We start from the raw sequence: 19,623 nt of genomic DNA, 5'->3' as shown, positions 1-19,623 counted from the left end.
GGAGGGAAAATAGGGATCAAAAGGGGGGGCCATCTGCAAAAGAGAAATGTGCAACAATGGGCTTTAAAGACCCTAAGGTTCAACCAATTAAGACTTCCAAAATGATAAGGTTCCAAAATTCAAAGGTTGTGTCCTATGGTCAAGCTTAGAAAAATTGGATGCTTTGTGAGTGTGCCAAAAAGTCTTCAAGACTCCTACATAGGAGGGGGCGATCCCTATAAGTAGGGGATGAGAGAGAAACACACAAACAAACAAACACACACACACACACACACACACACACACACACACACACACTCACAGGCTCCGTTTACACAAAGGGAATAAGGAACACATGTCAGCTCCCTAGGCCAATTGCCCACAAGGTGCACTCAAATCCTATTGGATGGCCATAGAGGTGGACCAATGAGAATTAGGCTAGAGTAAATCTAGTTTAATTCATTTAAAAACACTTGATAAAAGAACCAATAAGAATTAAGCTCTCTAGAAGACTATTGGCCAGTCTCCCAAGGGGTCCAATGAGCATTCAGCAGCCCAATGGCTTGCCCGATTCCTATTGGCCAAAAGACAAAGGGGTCCAATGAGAGATTAATTGATTTATTTAATTACCTAAAGCTCTCACAAAAGGGGAAAGGGGGACACATGTCACAAGGCTATCATTTATGCTTCTCAATTATGATTGGCTAAGCTTTGTAGGGTCCAATGAGGTGCCAGCATGAGTAAATTTCAAGAGGGGTCGACCAAGAGAGAGAGGGGGCTGATTTTGGCAAGGCATTATCACACACACACACTCACAAAATCTCATGTGTGAAGCAAGAAGACTCTCTCTCTCTCCTTCTAAAGCTTTAATGGAAAGCTTATCACCTACTCCAAGCTTGTGAGAAGGGAGGCCTACACCAACAATTCTTGGCTTTGTGATGCAAATCCAACCAAGAGCCAAGCTTCAATGCATGCTCATCTCCTATGTCATGCTAATTACTAAGCTATGCTAAACTATTATGAGTGATTAAGTGAGGAGATATAGTTCTTTCTCTCTTTTCTTGCTCAAGAAGGGAGGTCCTCAAGCTAGCTATAAATGGTTGGTATTATTAATTGCAATTGAGTAAGTAGAATAGGGATTTTATAGCCTTGCAGTGCGCCTGCCTTCGTGCAGATAAAGTGGCATCACCGTCGAGAGCTATGGTCTTAATAGTGGAGTCCTACGGGGCTTGCCTACGGCTTAACCACTATTGAGCTATTAGAAGTTGATAGGAGCCGGTGCTGTTTTGGTGTTGAAAGACCCTCTCTTCTGTTCCTTGCAATTAATGATATTCGAGCCACAGGTACAGTAGCTTGAGTGCTTTTCTAAAGGGGTAAATGGGAGCAGCAACTAGGGCTTGATGTGCCAAAGTACACCTAGAAATATTACACCTAAAAAATTGTTAGAATGGCTAACAATAGTAAAGAGAGTGAAATTAATGTTGATAGCTTTGATTTTGCTAATGAGTAGGCTACTAATGATGCCACTATGCTTGTTTCTAGGATTCAACAAGCCATGGGCAATCCATCCCTCCAAAGTGAAGTGCAACGGTAGCTACGTGCTCATGGGATTCTCCAAACTTCCTACCATGACGAGAGAGTACCTAGGAAGCCTCCTTGCGAGACTTCCAAAAGAGGCCTCTCTCTGATTTGGGAAGAAGAAGAGGATCCATACGAAGGGCTAAAAAATTTGCTTCTTGATGATGCATCTCCTTCTTAAAGGAGAGCTCAAGAGCCCCCACCAAAAGAACGAGAAAGAAGTGAGTCTCCTGCCACCTCGACGGAGATGGCTCCACGAAGACGGTGGGCAAAACGCTCTCCATGACCTCCTAAATAGAGAAGACCATCGCACACTTCTCCACACCATAATTCAAAGAGGGATGATAAAAGCAAGAGAAGAAAAAGGCGAGAAAGAGGTCACCCTCTTCTCCATCTTCTTCATCCTCTTCCTCTTATGAAAAAAGTGATGGTGTAGACAAAGAGGATCAAGGCAAGAAAAAGGCGAGAAAGAGGTCACCCTCTTCTCCATCTTCCTCAAATTATTCATCTTTTGAAGAAAGCGATGGTGCAACTTTTGAACTGTCATGGCAAGGGCAAACCAAGACGAGTAGGACTTGGGCCAAGGGCCGGTGGAGATTCTATTCATTGCGGCCAAGGGCTATATAGTGGGGGGTGGAGAATCTCATCACGCAGCTTCTGGGTCTTACATTGGTATCAGAGCTTGGTGAGAGAAAACGGAAAGTAGGACTTGCTTTGGTTGTTTTGCATGATGCATGCAAGAAGCAGGAAAATTTTTGCGTGGGCTACTGTCCCAAGCCGGGGAGGAAGGAGAAGCCAAAGTTTGCGTGCTGGTGTCACTCGACAGGACTTGCAAACTTTTGATGCCCGCTTTCGCAAGCTAGCCATACGGGTCCAAATATTGGCTACACAAGTGGAAAATCTCACACGATTAATTTAAAATATGTTACCAGAATCAGCTTCTCACTTGCCGATAACCCAAGGGGTTGTCTGCCCAATAGTTATGACCAAAGAGGTCCAGCAAGTACAAGAGAAATCGATTGTCGATACAGATCTGGCCGTAACCAACGTGGTCAGGAAGCAACTATCACAATCCAACTTTCAACGGGCAAAGCGTAAAAAAATATGCTTTTATTGCTTAGGAACGCATCAAAAAAAGCAGTGTCCACATGTACGACAACTTAAGCATGATGCATGAGTTCATAATTCAACATAAACTCCAGGTTTGGTGCACGACATAGTAGTTATATGTCTTTTGAACATGTTATGCTTAGCCATTTTTTCATACTTGAATTATGGATTTTAAGCGTATTGTACATTTTTTGAATTGGGTAGTGTTATGACCCAATTTCTTTTCTGGTATAGTATTTTTTGGTAAGACCAGTCACGTCATCTTGGTTATACGATCAGTCGAACACATTATGCGGTGCGTACACAATCACTACATTAGGGTGTATATGATACACGTGTCACACAATTTTACGTTTTGCATTTATTTTGGACAATATTGTTTGTTGTGCAATGCCAAATGTTGGCCAATTCACATGATGCAAGCCTTCTAATTCATGCTACGATTGACTTGGCGTCAAAGAGCAGTGGCAACCACGTTTCATCTCACCGAATCCCTACCAGTCTAGCCGGTGCAAGGCACTTATGGTCTTGACTTTTATGGTTGTCATGGTAACCAACGGCTTCCACTTTTGTAGGCCAGGCATGCTACCCATAGCGTACTTCTGCTCTTACAAAGTCACTCAATCAAGGACACTATTATTTATGAATGGTTTTCCATCATTCTCCTTTTGGTTGCTGTACGTCATTTTTGTACATTCACCACCCTTGCACGATCGATGGGTCGGGATGTGTTTTATGTTTTTCAATCCCCTCTCTTGATGAGCGAGTCATACCAGCAAATTGTGGAATGCTTATAGGATAAGCTGCAAGTCAGGCATAAGATGCATGACAGCACACAGATTGGGTACACACTCTAGTAACTTAAGGAAAGTTCCTCAGCCCAGAATGCTCTCTCTCTCTCTCTCTCTCTCTCTCTCTCTTATTTCTCTCCAAGAATAAAGAAAACTTTTTAAGAATCTTTAGATACATGTTTTGCTCGTGAGTCAGCCCGAGCCAAGATGCTCTAACTCTCCGCTAGAAAGTGGCAAGATACCATCCAAATAAGTCTTCATTGGTTCATCAATTGAACACTAATTACCATAAGGGCTATGAGCCACACACGCTGGCGAAGAGTCATTGTCAGAACTTGGGTAAGACCCACCTGTTGGAAATCCTTGGGTGATTGTTCTCCAGCTTGAACAACTCTACCCAATGGGCTGGCCATTGATGTTAATGGTCAAGCAAGAGTCTTGCCATTACATATGGGTATTTTGTAAGCACTACATGTTTTGGTGCAACGATTGAGATGAATTTTTTATAAGCTGATTTATAGCACGGCGTATAGATGCAACAAACATTTCACACCACATGGTTGTCCCTAAGAGCTAGGGGTTCCGCCTTGCATGGATCTCCCATTTTCTCTATAGCACTACGAGTGTCTATGGCAGCACAATTTTGGGATAAGACCCAGCGGGTGTTTCCTAAATCATCCCATTAGCATTGAGGATCACATTTCGATCTATTTCCGTTATACTTTCAAGGAAAGACGTCCGCAATCTATTACGCGGTAGTGGACAAATTCAACTTTTTAAGTTGATTCCAATCATTCTGTATACGGTTGACTATGTTGGTTACCGTTACCGGCTAATTGAGCAGTTCCTCCAAAGAATCTTGCCAAGGGGTTTGCCTACGTAGATTCTAACCAAAGGGTTTGGATTGTGAAGGCAACACCCAAGGTTTTCAGTGCAATGTTTCTTGTTTTTTTCACAGGTGGGCGAGGTGCTCCTGTGTATTTGAATACGGGTAAGTGCACATTCAGTTCAATCTCCAGGTACACATCTATTGATTTGGTGTTATTCCATTTTTTAGTATGCTTCGCTTGCTCAAGTCGTATAAATATGCTTGAATATTTTTGAACCATGCCAAGGGCATGTTGGAACAAAGTATTTTGGGCCGTAGTGTCCAATATACATTATGTTGTTATGAACCCACTTGTCGGGTTCAATTTGGCACATGTTGTCACAGGGGATACAACATGGTCTAGGAACTTAAGGAGTTCGGTTTAGCCAATGTGGAGCAATGATAATGAGGGTTCCTCTCACTCTTGTCGCAGAGTTTTTGCGGTTATCTCCACACACAAGTACATCTTGTACTTGATGGATGTCGCTTTTTCGGCCATCCTTATTTGAGACATATTCCACATGTGGAGAATATGAGTCTTTGGGACTGACATTGGCGCATAAATCCTAATGATGTGTTGCGATGACATCCCTACGTGCTGGTCACATCCGTTTATTAGACCATTTGGAGCACACCGTCTCAGGAACAATTTCAGTGGCCAGAAATTGTCGGATACTAAGTACAGACTTGTTCCGATTATAAGTGCTATGAAAGCACCTTAACAGAGGGTTGTTTCTACATATAGCCAAGTATGCTACATTCATGAGAATGTCTCATGGTTGGTACCTAGGTGTGACTGGTTTGTCACATTCTGTTATGCTCCAACTTTTGTTACCAGGCTTTCTCGTATGTACCGTGGAAAGTCTCGTCATGGAATTGCGGTTTGGATAAGTTTGTGTTAAATGCATGCACACTAAGTGTTATGGGCCCTAGTGTTTAACACTGATTTATTTGGAGCGGCATGCAAATTCATGGACTTTATTCCTTCTACACTACAAGTGCAATCTCTACTACATATTTATTATGAGTTTACACCCTGCCATACAATGTACTGGATCAAGATGGGTGTCTATGGTTGGATGGCCTAAACTCTATGATCTTCCTCCAGTCCAACCCACTTTCAACCTAGTTGCTTGTCTCCACTCCATATCAAATCTATGGTTGGACACTCAATGGTTGAGTCATAGTTTATCGTCAGTCGTGGAAGACTATCTGTAAGTGGTTGGGGGAAAGCACCTCACTCTTATAGCTGCTATTCATCCCGTGTTGGATGGGCAGCTTACAAGTATTTTTTGCAAAGGATCTGTTAAAAGCATATGTTAGCACAACACATTCTGAATGGACGATTCTCTCCCAATTTGCTTAAGTAAGGTTTTCCACTTTGAACACCTGTTGTGGTGGGGTTGGATACCGTTTTAATAGTTTCATAAGTCAAGGACTTAATAGGTGTGCTGACAAAGTATGTTGGCAGGTAACCTTCATTAGGGGTGAACATGTAGTTCTGTGTGTTCCAAAACGTTCAAAAGTCTGACATGAGGACACTCCCTATTTATCCCTTCGTAGCTATGAGCTTTTCAAGATACTCACGCGAGTTGGAAATCTGGCTCACAACTGCATGGAAAGTTGCACCAAGGTTTTCTTGCATTTTTTTGGTTCCTCCTTTAAAGTACTCAAGTGATACAAGTGGTTGCAAAAGGACAACAATGCTGAAAATCAAGATGTTGCTCTTGGTTTCATTGAACCTCCTCACTGCACCAAGTATCAGTCATATGGACAATTGGCCCGTGTATGGGATGCCAATAAGGGAAACATTAGTGTTCTTACGAAGATACTACCACGTGTTTTCAAGGACGAAAACGCTTCTCCAAGGGGGGAGCAATGTCATGCCAAGGGCAAACCCAGGCGAGTAGGACTTGGGCCAAGGGCCAGCTTCTAAATGTGGATAGGGGATTTCTATTCGTAGCGGCCAAGGGCTATATAATGGGGGGTTGGATGGAGAATCTCATCACGCAGCTCTTGGGTCTTACATGAACCATAAAAAAGAAGAGGCTATAGGAAATCCTATTCCCCGCGGAAGAGATTGTCCAAGCTCAAGAAATTCAAAGAGGGAGGAAAGAGAATCTCTTTCCTTACCTACGATGTCACTCTTGGTGCTACGGACAATGTCTTGGCTTTCATCCAACAATTCAATGCGGAATTTGGAGATGAGGGCTTCACGGAGTCCTCTAAGCTACGCCATGTAGCTATGCATTATTAATAATTCACATCATCATCATCCCAATCATCCCACTCTTCGTTCTAGAACTCGACTTCAAACTTGTCTTGATGACGTAGTGCATAGATTAATTATTATGTAAAGACTACGATCTAATAAGGCTGAGAACGTGTCTCCTTTGGTTAATTGCCTGCGAAAATAAATGGCATTGATCAACAGTATATACAGTAATGTGCACACGATAAGTTGATGATCAAGTCTGAGGTGCTCTTGCAACCCATCAGGTGCTCAAGCAGCCCGTGAGATTTATCGTCTACACGTGTAGCTGTTCTTCCCCCTATAAGGAAGACTGCAGACAAGGTGAAACACAAAGGAAGCAATTTTTTGTCCCTGATGATACATGGAGAATCAAAGGTCTGCAAAAGGAGCTTGAGCATGAGGTCAAGTTGACTGAGTAGGAAGAACATAGAAACAGTGGTGATGGTAGACATGATAGCAAGAAACACAGAAGCAGTAATAAATATGGTAGTGATAATTATGGTAGACATGATAGCAAAAGTGAAGACAATAGTCAACATTAGAACAAAACTCAAAGAAGAGATGATAGAATCTAATGTCTCTAGTATAAATCAACCTTCAACAAGTGGCAAAGGAATTTCTTAGATTATCACGACAAATAAAGATGAAAATGGCTCTTCTAAGCAACCTGATCGCATGAGAAAGACCCTCTCACATCCTATGAATATTGAGTAGGGCCATCTACTGTCTTCGAGCATTTGTAGAATCTCATGGGCCTAATCAAAGCAAACTACAAAGATTGTATGACTAATTACTTATTGCACCGCAAATAGAAAGCTTGTTGTAGCATAGGGCATGATAAGGGGTTAAATTGAAATTGGACCTAATTAGACAGAATCAATGAAGATTCTCTCATGGGTTTGAGAATGAAAAAGGAGAGCGATGGTACGTGGAGGTAAGAGGAGAAGAGAAAGGAAGAGATGTGGAAAGCATGGGACAGGTGGAGGAGAGAGATGAAGAGGGTCACGTCGATGGGTAAAGGGGAAACAATTTACGTCCTAGTCACGTTTCTAGTGCTTCCACTGTAGACGCTCCCTCTATTTCCTATGTGTGATAGCTTGCTAGTGTATGGCCGTTGAATTGCATACTTGAGAAGAATCCTTGCATGGTCCAAAAAGAGAAAGGGCCCATAGATAGAAATCTAGCTGCAACATAGGGAAGGACAAGGAATTGACGATCGAGAGGAAGAAAATAGTTCAATTTCAGTAGGGAAAAACCTACCAAAAATCACCCATAACTCTTTATGTAGTAGACCTTCGACATAGAATATAAAATAGATATGGTTCTCTCTAAGTTTAATCAATATGCTACATCTCTTGCTTTTATCTTGATGCGTGTTTTGTGTCTAGCAAGGAAAACATATATTCACAACACTGGATGTTTCAATTGCACAAGCACGACTCCAACTCAACAACACTCCAAGGTTCGTCCAATTTTTCATGACTACATGTTTGCTTGGTGCAACACATAAACGCTATGGGGCAGGGCACGGATTTTGTTTCTTATAATTTTTGGAGAGACCACAGTGCCATCTCTCCACCATACTTTTGTATGGCACTTCTGCATGACATGCACTATTATCTTTGCAATTTTGATTTGTGAAATTTCACTACATGACGTAATGTTTAACTAATCACATTCCTTTCTTGTAGCTTGACTCAAATATCGGCTTTTAAAGTGGACAATTGAAAAGCGCCACTACAACATTATAGGTCAGTATAGCACCTCATTTCATGTTGCAATGCATTAACGCTTGATCCATTTGCTTGTTTTAGAATGTTGGACATTACTTTGTTCGGTTCAATTTACTTACATGTTGCTTTTAAAATTATATATTCAATATCTATCAAGATCTACATATGTTAGCTATGCACACAACTCTTTGCATATAATTGCTAGCCAATGCGCAGTGCGTGCGGTGTATTAAAGTAGTAAATGCACAAGTAGTGTATTACAGTAGTAAATTCATAATGTGTATCTTTACTTTAGACCTAATCAATCGATGACATACTGAATATGCCCTCGTTTCTCCCATACTAGGTGTCGATATGAAGATGTTATATAGCGAGGCCCACCAAGCAAGACTAGTTCACTCAAATATGGTTTTGAAGAGGGGTCGGATCCGCAAGGGTCTGAGCCTGCGCTTATAAGAAAAATCCTTGTTTTTGTGCCTGCCTGCCCGCGCGTGGCCTCATCCTCTGCCCGACCTGACCCTGCTACCTGAAAAGTTGACAAGGGTGCTCGGCTGCCCGCCTTTTGCATAACCGGATTTACCACGCGATGCCATCTGTTGGGTTCTCTCGATCTCTTAAAAACCAAGCCTACTAAGGTTGCCTTCACACGGGGATCCTCTAAGAACATCCCATACCTTTAAGAACCTGTCCACACCACTGAAGCTGCAGCAAAACCAAGAAATCAACAATAGAGGGGGGGGGGGGGGGGGGCGTCGAGGCTACTCAAAAGGTTTCAACAAGGGATTTCAAAGGTGTCCACCCAATAAGCATTCCAAGAAAACTTTCAGGTCAAGCTTCCAACTGTGAAGAGGGGCTTCACCATCGGTGAAGAGGAGCTTCACAAAAGGAGTAACACTTCACTAAAGAATCTCTCTCTCTCTCTCTCCCTCTCTCTCTCTCTCTCACACACACACACACACACACACACACAATAAAATCTTGCAACCAAGCACAATAACTTTCAAATAAATTCTCTAAGGGACATTTGTGCTCGTGTGAAGAGGTAGACATTGGCTAGGAGAGTCTCCTAAGCTAAGACCACTCTATTAGCTCAATGGAAGAGAAGGGGCTTGGGAATTTTAACGGGGAGGGCTTTCATACTTGGCAAATCAAGTTGAAAGGCTACTTAATGAAAAAGAAATTGTGGGGGATAGTCAAGCGAATGCTAACTAATCCAACATCTACATTTTGGTGCACAAGTACTGACATGAGCTATGAGTGCACAAAATCAAGCCAAGGATGAGCAAGCATTAAAAATCTTAATCACTGCACTGCATGACAATTATGTACACTTTATTGATGATTGTGATACCTCATCAGTTGCATGAAAAGCACTAGAAAAAAAAGTTGGAGCTAGGAAAAAGAAAAGCAAAGCAAGCTTAAAGAAAGATCTATACAAATTGAAAATGGAACCAAAGACATTGCAAGCTTGTTCAATCACCCTAAAAGCATGACCACACACCTAGCTTATGTAAATAGTGCAATACCAGAGGAGAACAAGATCGCAGTCCTTCTAGCAGCCTTACCACCTAGCTTTGACCAGATCATGACCATCATTGAAGAGAAGGCTCCAACACTAGATTTTCAAGATATCAAGTCTTTGATGTCCGAGGAGAAGAAGCAAGGGAGGAATGCTTCTTCAGGGGTGGGGGGGGGGGGGGAGGAGATTTTGCAGTTAGCTTCAAGTGTGGAAAAGAAGGGCACATAACAAAGGACTGTCTAGCATCGAAGACTTGTAGCATTTGCGGGAAGAAGGGTCACCTTTCTTCCAAGTGTTTCAAAAGGGACAAAGGCAGCACCAGAAAAAATCAAAGGCCCAAAGTGTATTTTCTAGAAGAAGACAAAGATGAATATGAAGAAGAAGGTAGCAATAGCCTTCTATTCTACGACGACATTCTCTAGATTTTTTTTTTTTGCCTTTCCCTATCAGTTGTATTTGTTTGGAGATAGCTTGGACTAGCTTGGTCTCAGTTTTATACATCTGTTCGAGGGGAGGTGTTTGAGTATCTCTTGGATTAGAGCCTAGTTTGTCTCCTGGATTGGGGATGGTATCCTAGATTGGAGGTGTTCTTTTGCTCCTGGATTGGAGTGTGCCAGAGATGTCAGTTTTCTTCAGCTTCTTCCTAGTCCAAACCTCAAGGGGAGAAGTGTAAAGTGTGAGTTTTGTTGTAGAATATGAGTCAAGGAGTGAAGAGAAGGAATTATTCCACATGCAAGTGGTGCAAGGCTATAAAGCTACTTAAAGCTCATTTCACGAATGAATAAACACAAGTCTATATTGCATTACATCTCTCTCTTGTTTATGGTGAGCTTGTGATGGCTTAGCAACAACTCAAGATCGTGTTTATGAGTCCAAGTTAATTAATCTTGGAACCTAATTTGCTTGAGTGATAATCTAGCCAAAACACACACTCACTTGTGTGCACGATGTTTCTCTTTCATCCGCCCTAGATAGCACGATCCAATTCCCATCAAAATTCACTCGCTTTGCATTAGCTGAAAATAGCCCAAAGCTTCCTGACCCACCCTTGTTCGACATATATCGTAATCAATGCATTCTTAGACTCATTAACCTCCTGGGAAGGCATATCCTCAAGAACTTTTTGTGCTTTCTAAAGTACACACCTAGCATACATGTCAACCAAGGCAGTGCCCGACATCACCAAAGGCTCATGGTGATGTTCTTGCTAATGGGTAAACATGAGAGACATATACTTTGAGAGAATGCTCGTCAACATATATGCCAAGTCTTGTGCACTTTAGAGATCAAACCAATTCTTATGCACTTTAGAGTTCAAACCAAGTCATTGACATGCTCCCCATTTGGGATTCCTTCTCATTACCTTCAAGGAAATGTCATAGGGCAACAAAACTCGTAGTTTTTTTCAAGGATGCAAAGCAAGGATCTTGTCTTTAGTCTTTCTTTTTAAGGGGAAGAACAACATTCAGGTGGGCGAGAAAACTTTTAACAAAGTACTCAGGAAGCTTAAGAGTTAAAGCCAATATAATGCTCTCTTAGGCTTACTGTGAATGTTTTCTACTTCTCAATATTTTGGGTGAGGCCATGATCGGTCGTACTATACGTTGGCAGCCCATCATTGCAATACAACTTTTTGGCCATAATATTAAAATTATGAAAAGCAAAAGAGTCGGCAGACAATGCAGAGCTACGCAGAGTCAACACTGCCATATTGATTGTAGGATGAGGTTGCAAGATCAAACATCAGAGAAGTTGAGAACATGGAGTAGCCTCTATGGAAATTTGAAAAAAAGGCCTTGAGCCAGCCAAGTAACAAGGTGGTCTACATTAGATAAAGGCACTTCTTTTGATTGAGTAAATTTTTTCTAGATGATCAAGTTTGTGTCTTTATATTGTTATGCTTGGATAAGTGGTCTAGGCATGGGTTTCATGGTACAAAGGCAAGATTTGCTATAATCTCATAAAAAATTACATTCTCGGCTTCACATTACATTTGGGTATGGATGGTGAAAGAAAAATGGTGGGGTATCCACTTTACTTTAGAGTGGTGCTAACTGAGGATGATGGTTGACTAGTTTTGGCCAACTTTTGCACGGCCTTGCAATTTAATCCCAAGTGGTAGATCAAGATATATTTGTAGGTTTGAGGTAGTGCTTAGAAAAGATGCAAGTACTTGGTTTCAATCTTTTCATGATGATGTTTAAAGTAATTTTTTGCAAGTAGTATAGGGTATGAAAACCATTACTTTCATCATATAGATGCCCAAAAATTGTGACAAGAAATTATCGTCTTAAATGCATACAAACAAGTATTTTAATGTTTGTATATTCTCTGGTTGAGGAGTTTTCTTAGTCCCGGGGGAATTTGGATCTTAAAGGTGAAGCTAAAGGCTTGAGATCCTACCAAAGTTTGCAAGGCTGAGCAAAGGGCTACTCATTGAACTCTTGACCCAAAGTATCTACAATACAACTAGTATGTGACATTTGTGTTGCTGCGGCTAAGAAGAAGCAATTGTGGCACTCTGCTCCCTCACTTTCCCCCAAAGGTGGCAATATGTACATATATACAATAGTATGTGACCCGTGCATTGTTGTAGTCATGAAGAAGTAATTGTGGCACTCTCCTCCCTCACCTTCTTTGAAGGTGGCAACATATGTGTGTGTGTGTGAACACACACACACACACACACACACACACACACACACACACACCACACACACACACACACACACACATACATGCATGTGCATTGACAACGACCCAGCTATGATCTTAGAAGACGATTCACACAATCAAATGCACTCTTGTCAAATCTGATAATGGGATTTTCACAAACCTACCGTCTTTACCAACTCTCTCTCTCTCTCTCTCTCTCTCTCGGCCCCGCCCCCGTGACAAACTTGAGCTACATTTGGAGTTGTTATGTGGACGGATTAACTTTGCCATAAGGAAGCAAGTCCCTCTCTATTTGTAGAAACATACTTAACCTTCTAGTTTTCCTTAGTTTCTCTCTCATGTGCACATATCTCATGTACGTGTGCGTACACACACTCATCACAACAATCAACAACGCAGTGGGGGAGGGGAGGGGAGGGCGGTAGCACAATTGCTCGTGACTCGTGGAGGTGTCAATTTTTTAAAATTTAAAAAAATAGTATAGGAGTGCCTCTCTAAAATAAATTTTCTAAAATTTTAAAATATAAAATTACACAATTTGTTAAAATAATATCAATTGGTCTTGAAAATTTTCCCTTTTAAAAAATCCAAATATATCTTCAAAAGCCAAATTTGCATTCAAAAGCAAAATCCCCCTCAAATTTATATTTTTTCTATGATTTACTCTAGTAGAGTAGAAAGTCTTTTGTTAAAAAAAAAACAAAGTAAGTTTTTTTATTTTTCATTGTCAAAAGGCTTTTCATTCATACAGTTTAACCCTTCACTTATATATATGTGTGTGTGTGTGTGTGTGTGTGTGTGTATGTATATACAGTATGCATGTGTGTGTGTGTTTGTATGTATATATGTATACATATATATGGAAATATTTAAAGAGAGAGAGAGAGAGTTTTTGCAGAGTGTGGTTTTGGTGGAACGGCCTATCTTTCAAGGTTGTTGTCATCCTCTCTCCATTTAGCTTACCATGGAATTTTACTATCTTTAGGCGAGGCTTTTCTTGTAGTTTTTGGTTTTCTTCATTTGTGCATGTAGCTAGTTGTACTTGGTTTTCACAATTCCAATTTGCTGCTTTAGTTCTCTCAGATTCATTATCTGGGCAATTAGAGAGATTTTTCAAGTAATACGAATAAGCCTCTTTTGAGAGAGAGAGAGAGAGAGAGAGACAGAGAGAGAGAGAGAGAGAGAGAGCAATTAAAATTTCCTTTTTATTGCCAACATGTAGTAGACTGGTTATCCAAATTCCCATCTAAGGAACAGATTCTGAGTCCCAGATTTATTAGAGGTAGAACTAATCTTCTTCTTCTTCTCCTCTCTCTCTCTCTCTCTCTCTCTCTCTCTCTTACTAAAAACCAAGGATACTTTGATGTGAATAGTTTTTGAAAATCAACGTCTCTCTCTCTCTCTCTCTCTCTCTCTCTCTCTCTATAATATATATATATATATATATATATATATATGTTGTGTGTGTGTGTGTGTGTGTGTTGTGTGTGTGTGTGTGTGTGTTGTGTGTCACACACACACAACGTCTCTTTGCTCTCTTCTTGTTGATTGGCTTGCTCTTTTAACTCACACAACCTCTCTCTTCTCTCTTCTTCTCTTTGAACGATGCCCTTCGATCTCTCTCTCTCTCTCTCTCTCTCACACACACACACACACACACACACACACACACACACACACACACACACACACACACATCTCCAAGGAAGGACAAGGGGCTCCATGCCAAATTGTGAATTCATGAATGAAGTGATATAAAATAACCATCCACAATGGAACGTCTTTAAATCTATTGGCATCCCAAGTTCCAACACCTTCTTAACCCCCCTTTCGATATCCTATTTCGTATGGTATGTAAATTTTGAAGTGATCGTTTTTTTTCCCCTTTCCATGGAGTTATCTATAATTGAGAGTGTAGAAGAAGTCCCATTCATTTTAATATGTCCCGAGTAGGTGGTACCAACGTCTTCATTAAGCGGTATCTTACAAGACTTTTTATACTATTATAGAAAGGGGAGGGATTCAGCCCCCCCCCCCCCCCCCCCCCCCCCCCCCCCCCCCATGGCAAGATTTCTTTCATCCGACAAGTGTGGTCTGTAGCTAGACACACACACACACACACACACACACACACACACACACACACAGAGAGAGAGAGAGAGAGAGAGAGAGAGAGAGAGAGAGAGATGGCCTTCGTTGGCCAGTTCTTTGTTTGAATGGTGTGCCAAGCGGATTAATTGTTTTAAATACAATACAACTGAGGAGCGTGGTGCCAGACTACAGAGCGGAAGTCCCCTGAAAAATGTAATCTCTCTCTCTCTCTCTCTCTCTCTCTCTCTCTGCCCCCCCCTTTTCCTCCTCGTCCTCCACTTCACTTGCATTTCGTGCACCTACAGTAGCCTGGTGGAGATGCATGGACGCCATGGTGGAGGCGCAGAGTGAGAGGTTGCGAGGCAAGCCACCGCCTGCATGGATTTCGGTGCGCAAGAGCTGAAGAGTGCAGCCACAGTTGGCTCATGTTGGTGTTGCTTGCTGCTGCTGGTCAGAGCCACTCCACTCCATGTAGCCCTTCCTTGCCATCATCCTCCCACTTTCCTCCTCCTCCTCCACTTCGCTTGCGTTTCGTGCACTTGCAGTAGCCTGGTGGAGCTGCATGGACGCCATGGTGGAGGCACATAGCGAGAGGCTGTGAGACAGGCCACCGCCTCCATGGATTTTTTGATGCGCAACAACTGAAGAGTGCAACCACAGGTGGCTCATGTTGACGTTGCTTGTTGGTGGTGGTCAGAGCCACTCCACTCCATTTAGGCCTGCCTTGCCATGAGGAATCTCAAAACTCGAGTGAGATTTTCCAAGCAATCCCTAAAGCGAGCAAGACTGGCCAAAGTACACTATACAAAACAAAAACCAAACATGACTTTTTAGGTGACTTTAAGCACACAAAAAAAAACAAGATTACATCTAATTTTAATGGTAAAACGATCACAAATTTTTGACAAAAAAACCCCTTAAACAAGGGTTTGGTAGAATGTTTCCATTGATGGGCTATAACAATTGGAACCCATACAATGGCATGTTGATATTCCTCTTCTTAGAACTAGTTGCCCTCAGATATTAAAAGCTCATTCTACCACCATTGATACTTGTTGGGAATAGTGGCACCATGATTCCAACGGATATAAATCTCCTATTCCTACCTCCCTACATGTAGAACCACGAGACTTGCACTAAAAGAGTAAGGTTGTTGCCACTCGAACAAATCTCATGAATAAGGAGAGTCTGGGAGCTTGAGCTTCTCTTCACTTATTATTATTATTCTTCTTTTTCTTCTGTCTCTTGCTCTACCTCAGGTTATTGTGGGTTGATGTACGATAACATACTATGCATTTTAAGTTACTCTAGAGAAAACGGTGGAAACTTGAAAATAATTCTATTAATGAGGCTATCTTTTTGAGAAAATCCACATCATGGTACATATTAAAGTTTGGATCACGCCATCATAGGTAGCATTCTATCGGGGGGGGGGGGGGGGGGAGTGGGAGTTAGAGGTGTTGCCAAAGGTGCTGGTGACAAATGTGTCAAGGGAGGTGGTAATGGTGGGGGATTATAAAGAGTGCTTTTATAGAAGAGTACACAAGGTTGATAAAGCTATGAACAATTTTCTTATGACAACTTTGTCCACATGCTAGTTCTCTTTTACCTACCCATATCGATAGAAACCTAGGTTTAGTGTAATTCCACCTACAAATTTTGAGATTTATCTTCAAATTCAAAGTAGAAGGTGAATAAACCTACAAACTTTAGAGAGATTCAGTGTAAAAACCTTCTCTTAAATTTCCATGTTAATATGAGCACAACGCAGAGCTCCTAAACTGCTCGGGGTTCATAGTCTGCTGAGTTGTCCGTCATGCTTCAACCCAGATTACTCACCCAACGTGTGATTCCCCTATGTTGAATACACTTCTTAGAGCCATGGTGTATGATTGTCATTGTAGTCCTTTGAAATGCTTTTCCTAATGCGGCTTAGCCCTCCATTTTTGTTTGTACTCTATTTACTGTTTGGGAGCTGTACGTCCATCAATGCCTCATAGCAATTCAAATGGATGGTAGTCTAGCATTGCATTTGTCATCTTGTAGAATGATGTGGCCTAGGCCTCGGTCCTTAGCACCCCATAAGGTAACCCCCTTAAAGGGGTAACTGGGAGATTGGTTGTGCTACAACAAACAACATTGTGCCACGTTGAGAAAACTATGATGGCTAGGAAAGGTAAATCTCAGGGTCCCTAATCATTGATAAATTTGGTTTTTGAAGGAGTTAGGCAAGGAAACTCACAATAGACAAGGCAAGAAGGTCCTCAAGTTCAACTGCCGTCATTTTCAACAACTAAATAGTATAAACAAAACCCTTCAAAAAATCTATTTGAAAGAGACACGGACTCTTTCACGTACGGGCAGGGACCAGTGCTTGACAAAAGCTTTGTTCTGAAAACTTGGCAAACCTCCTATGAGAATTTTAGTGGAAAATTGACTAAATTTGAAGGTTTTTACACCAAATGATGCTAAATTTCTCTAGATTTTGTAGGTTTATTCACTTTAAATTTTAAAATTTAGAGGTAAATCTCAAAATTTGTAGGTAGGATTACATTAAACCTAGGTTTTTTTTTCAACCCCTCCCCCTCTCTTTCTCTCTCCTCGCTCTCTCTCAATATCTTTTAAAAAAAGTCTCTGAAAGAGCCCGCACCGGCGTGGACTTTTTGTTAAGAGAGATTGAGAGAGATGGAGGAGAGAGAGAGAGAGAGAGAGAGAGAGAGAGAGAGAGAGAGAGAAGAGAGAGAGAGAGAGAGAGAGAGAGAGAGAGGAGGGGGGGATCGTATATGCACAAGGGAAGTTTGGAAGGGAAGAGGCTGAGGAGGCGGAGATCGTGCATGCTGTAGGATCAACATATCTGTGCTAATGTGCGTCACGCGACCTTGTACTCTATCACAAGGAGAGCTTCTACATGTTGAGGCAACCCAACCTTATCTCTTATTGCACCATCGTTTTTGGTGTTGCGGCTTGAGTAGGTTTTTTCCAACCCAATTAAGCATCAAGTGTGAAGTATCGTAGTGGTTGTTGGACTAAGCGAGGTAGGGGAGGGAGAGCACGTGCTCCTACGTTGCAAGGCAAGAGTTCATAACTTCTATTGGGGACCCGTAGAGACAACAAAAGGAGACCTTTGGACTCTAGAGAGGCGCAGCTGCTAAACCGCACTTCTCTCTCTCTCCCCCCCCCCTCTCTCTCTCTCTCTCTCTCTTAAATTCTCTTAAATAACACGTCTTGAGTTCAACTCTCCTCATCGGCTAGATCTTTAAGGTCACTTGGGATAGTTTCCTGCGATGTTAAAACTCTCTTCTTCTCGGGTGTTTGTGTGAGCCCATGCTTCAAAAAGCATCGGTGCATGAGGTCGAGGGTGTAGAGAAGGTGCTAGCCTTGCAGAGAGAGTGAGTGAGAGAGAGAGAGAGAGTGTGAAAGGCTGTTAAGCCAGAGCGAGAAGGGATGCAGACACACACACACACACACACACACACACACACACACACACACACACACACACACACACACACACACACACACACACACACACACACACACACACGCACACACACACACACACACAAGGCTATGAGCCAAGAGGGCGATGAACGCGCTGATATATTAGCTACCAAGAGGTGTGTTAAATATACAGGTGATGGCAGTTACAAGGCGTTTCACGGGAGATTCGTAGGAGTGCAATCCATTGTGTGCCTAGTGGGATGTTGATTGGATGATGATGTGGATTATTATTTCCCACACGCCCCCGTAAGACACATCGTGCATACAGAGGCATGTATAGATGCATACTGTGATGTGATCATGAGATAGATCTACATGCTTTGGAAAAATACAATATGCGTATGCATTTATTCTTGGTGTGACTTCCGAGGTCCTTAACCTGGATCAAGGTCCAACTTCGTAATGGCGAAGTTAGAAGTCTCATTCTCTTGAATGTTCTTTGAATTCTTAAGGCTTCTTAACGTCCACTCCATGAGTGATTTCACGAGCTTGGAAACTACATGTTCGCCCCTCAAGAAAATGAAAGCATAACGTCTTTGAGTTTTGGAGTTGATGGCGATTTAAGTGTTGAAATGGCAGTTAAGGTAAGAAGAAGAAGAGAGAAGCTATCATTTGTTGAATGAATAGTAGAGCCTTCATGAAGGTTATACACACACATTGGTGAGGTCGAGGAATCATCTGAGAATTCAAGGGAGGGCTCTTGTAAGCAAGGCCACCAGGGTCGAAAACAATGGAAGACCATGATGGTGGGAAAGATGGCCAGGCTGAATTCTCGTAGATTACTGCAGAGGGGTGTGCCTCATGATCAAGTTCAGAAACTTGAGGTTTGACCTGCCTCAGACGACTTTCAGCAGAGGTAGGGTGCATGGCTTAAGCAACCGGGAGGTTTGAGGCTTGTAGTTGGTTGCTACATCAATATCAAGATTGGGAACAAGTGCATGGCTAGCTGGGTGGGCGGCGCTTGAAACGTCATGCTATGCCTTGGTGGATTTAACCACATGAGGAGTGGTCAGGTTGGCAAGAAGGGCCTTAGCAATGGTGCCAACAATCGGAGGGGCAACAGCCATGTTCCCAATGATGGTCTCGACAGCATTGCCATCTTTTGACAAAGGTTGTATTGTTGTGGGTCTGGCAACATTGTTTGCTGCCCTGTCTTTGGCAGCATTTTTGGCGGATCTGAGGGCTGCACCAAGGTCGGTAACGGCATGGGCGCCATCTCTTTTGATGGCAACGAGTTTTGCGATAGTAGCCTTGGTTGCTTTCATGGCTCCACTTGTAGCAACTGTGGCAGCAAGGGAAGGCTTCTTAGCCTCAGGAGCTGTTAATTCCAGAGGGGTGGCAATAGCACCGTCCACCACAGAAGGCTCGTCTGCACGTGGTGCAACAACAACTACGAGCACTTGTTTGTGCGGAAGCAAGGTTGATGCCTGGAATGGAGTCTATGCAGGGTAAGCATCCATACAAGTGGCTAGGATAGTTCCAGTAGGAAGTGGCACAGAGTTTGCAGCGTAGAAAGAGGCTCC

This window comes from Adiantum capillus-veneris, chromosome 22 (genome assembly GCF_014529385.1).
Source record: "Adiantum capillus-veneris isolate H3 chromosome 22, ASM1452938v2, whole genome shotgun sequence".
In the NCBI taxonomy this organism is placed as follows: Eukaryota; Viridiplantae; Streptophyta; class Polypodiopsida; order Polypodiales; family Pteridaceae; genus Adiantum; species Adiantum capillus-veneris.
This window is presented reverse-complemented; position numbering follows the sequence as displayed.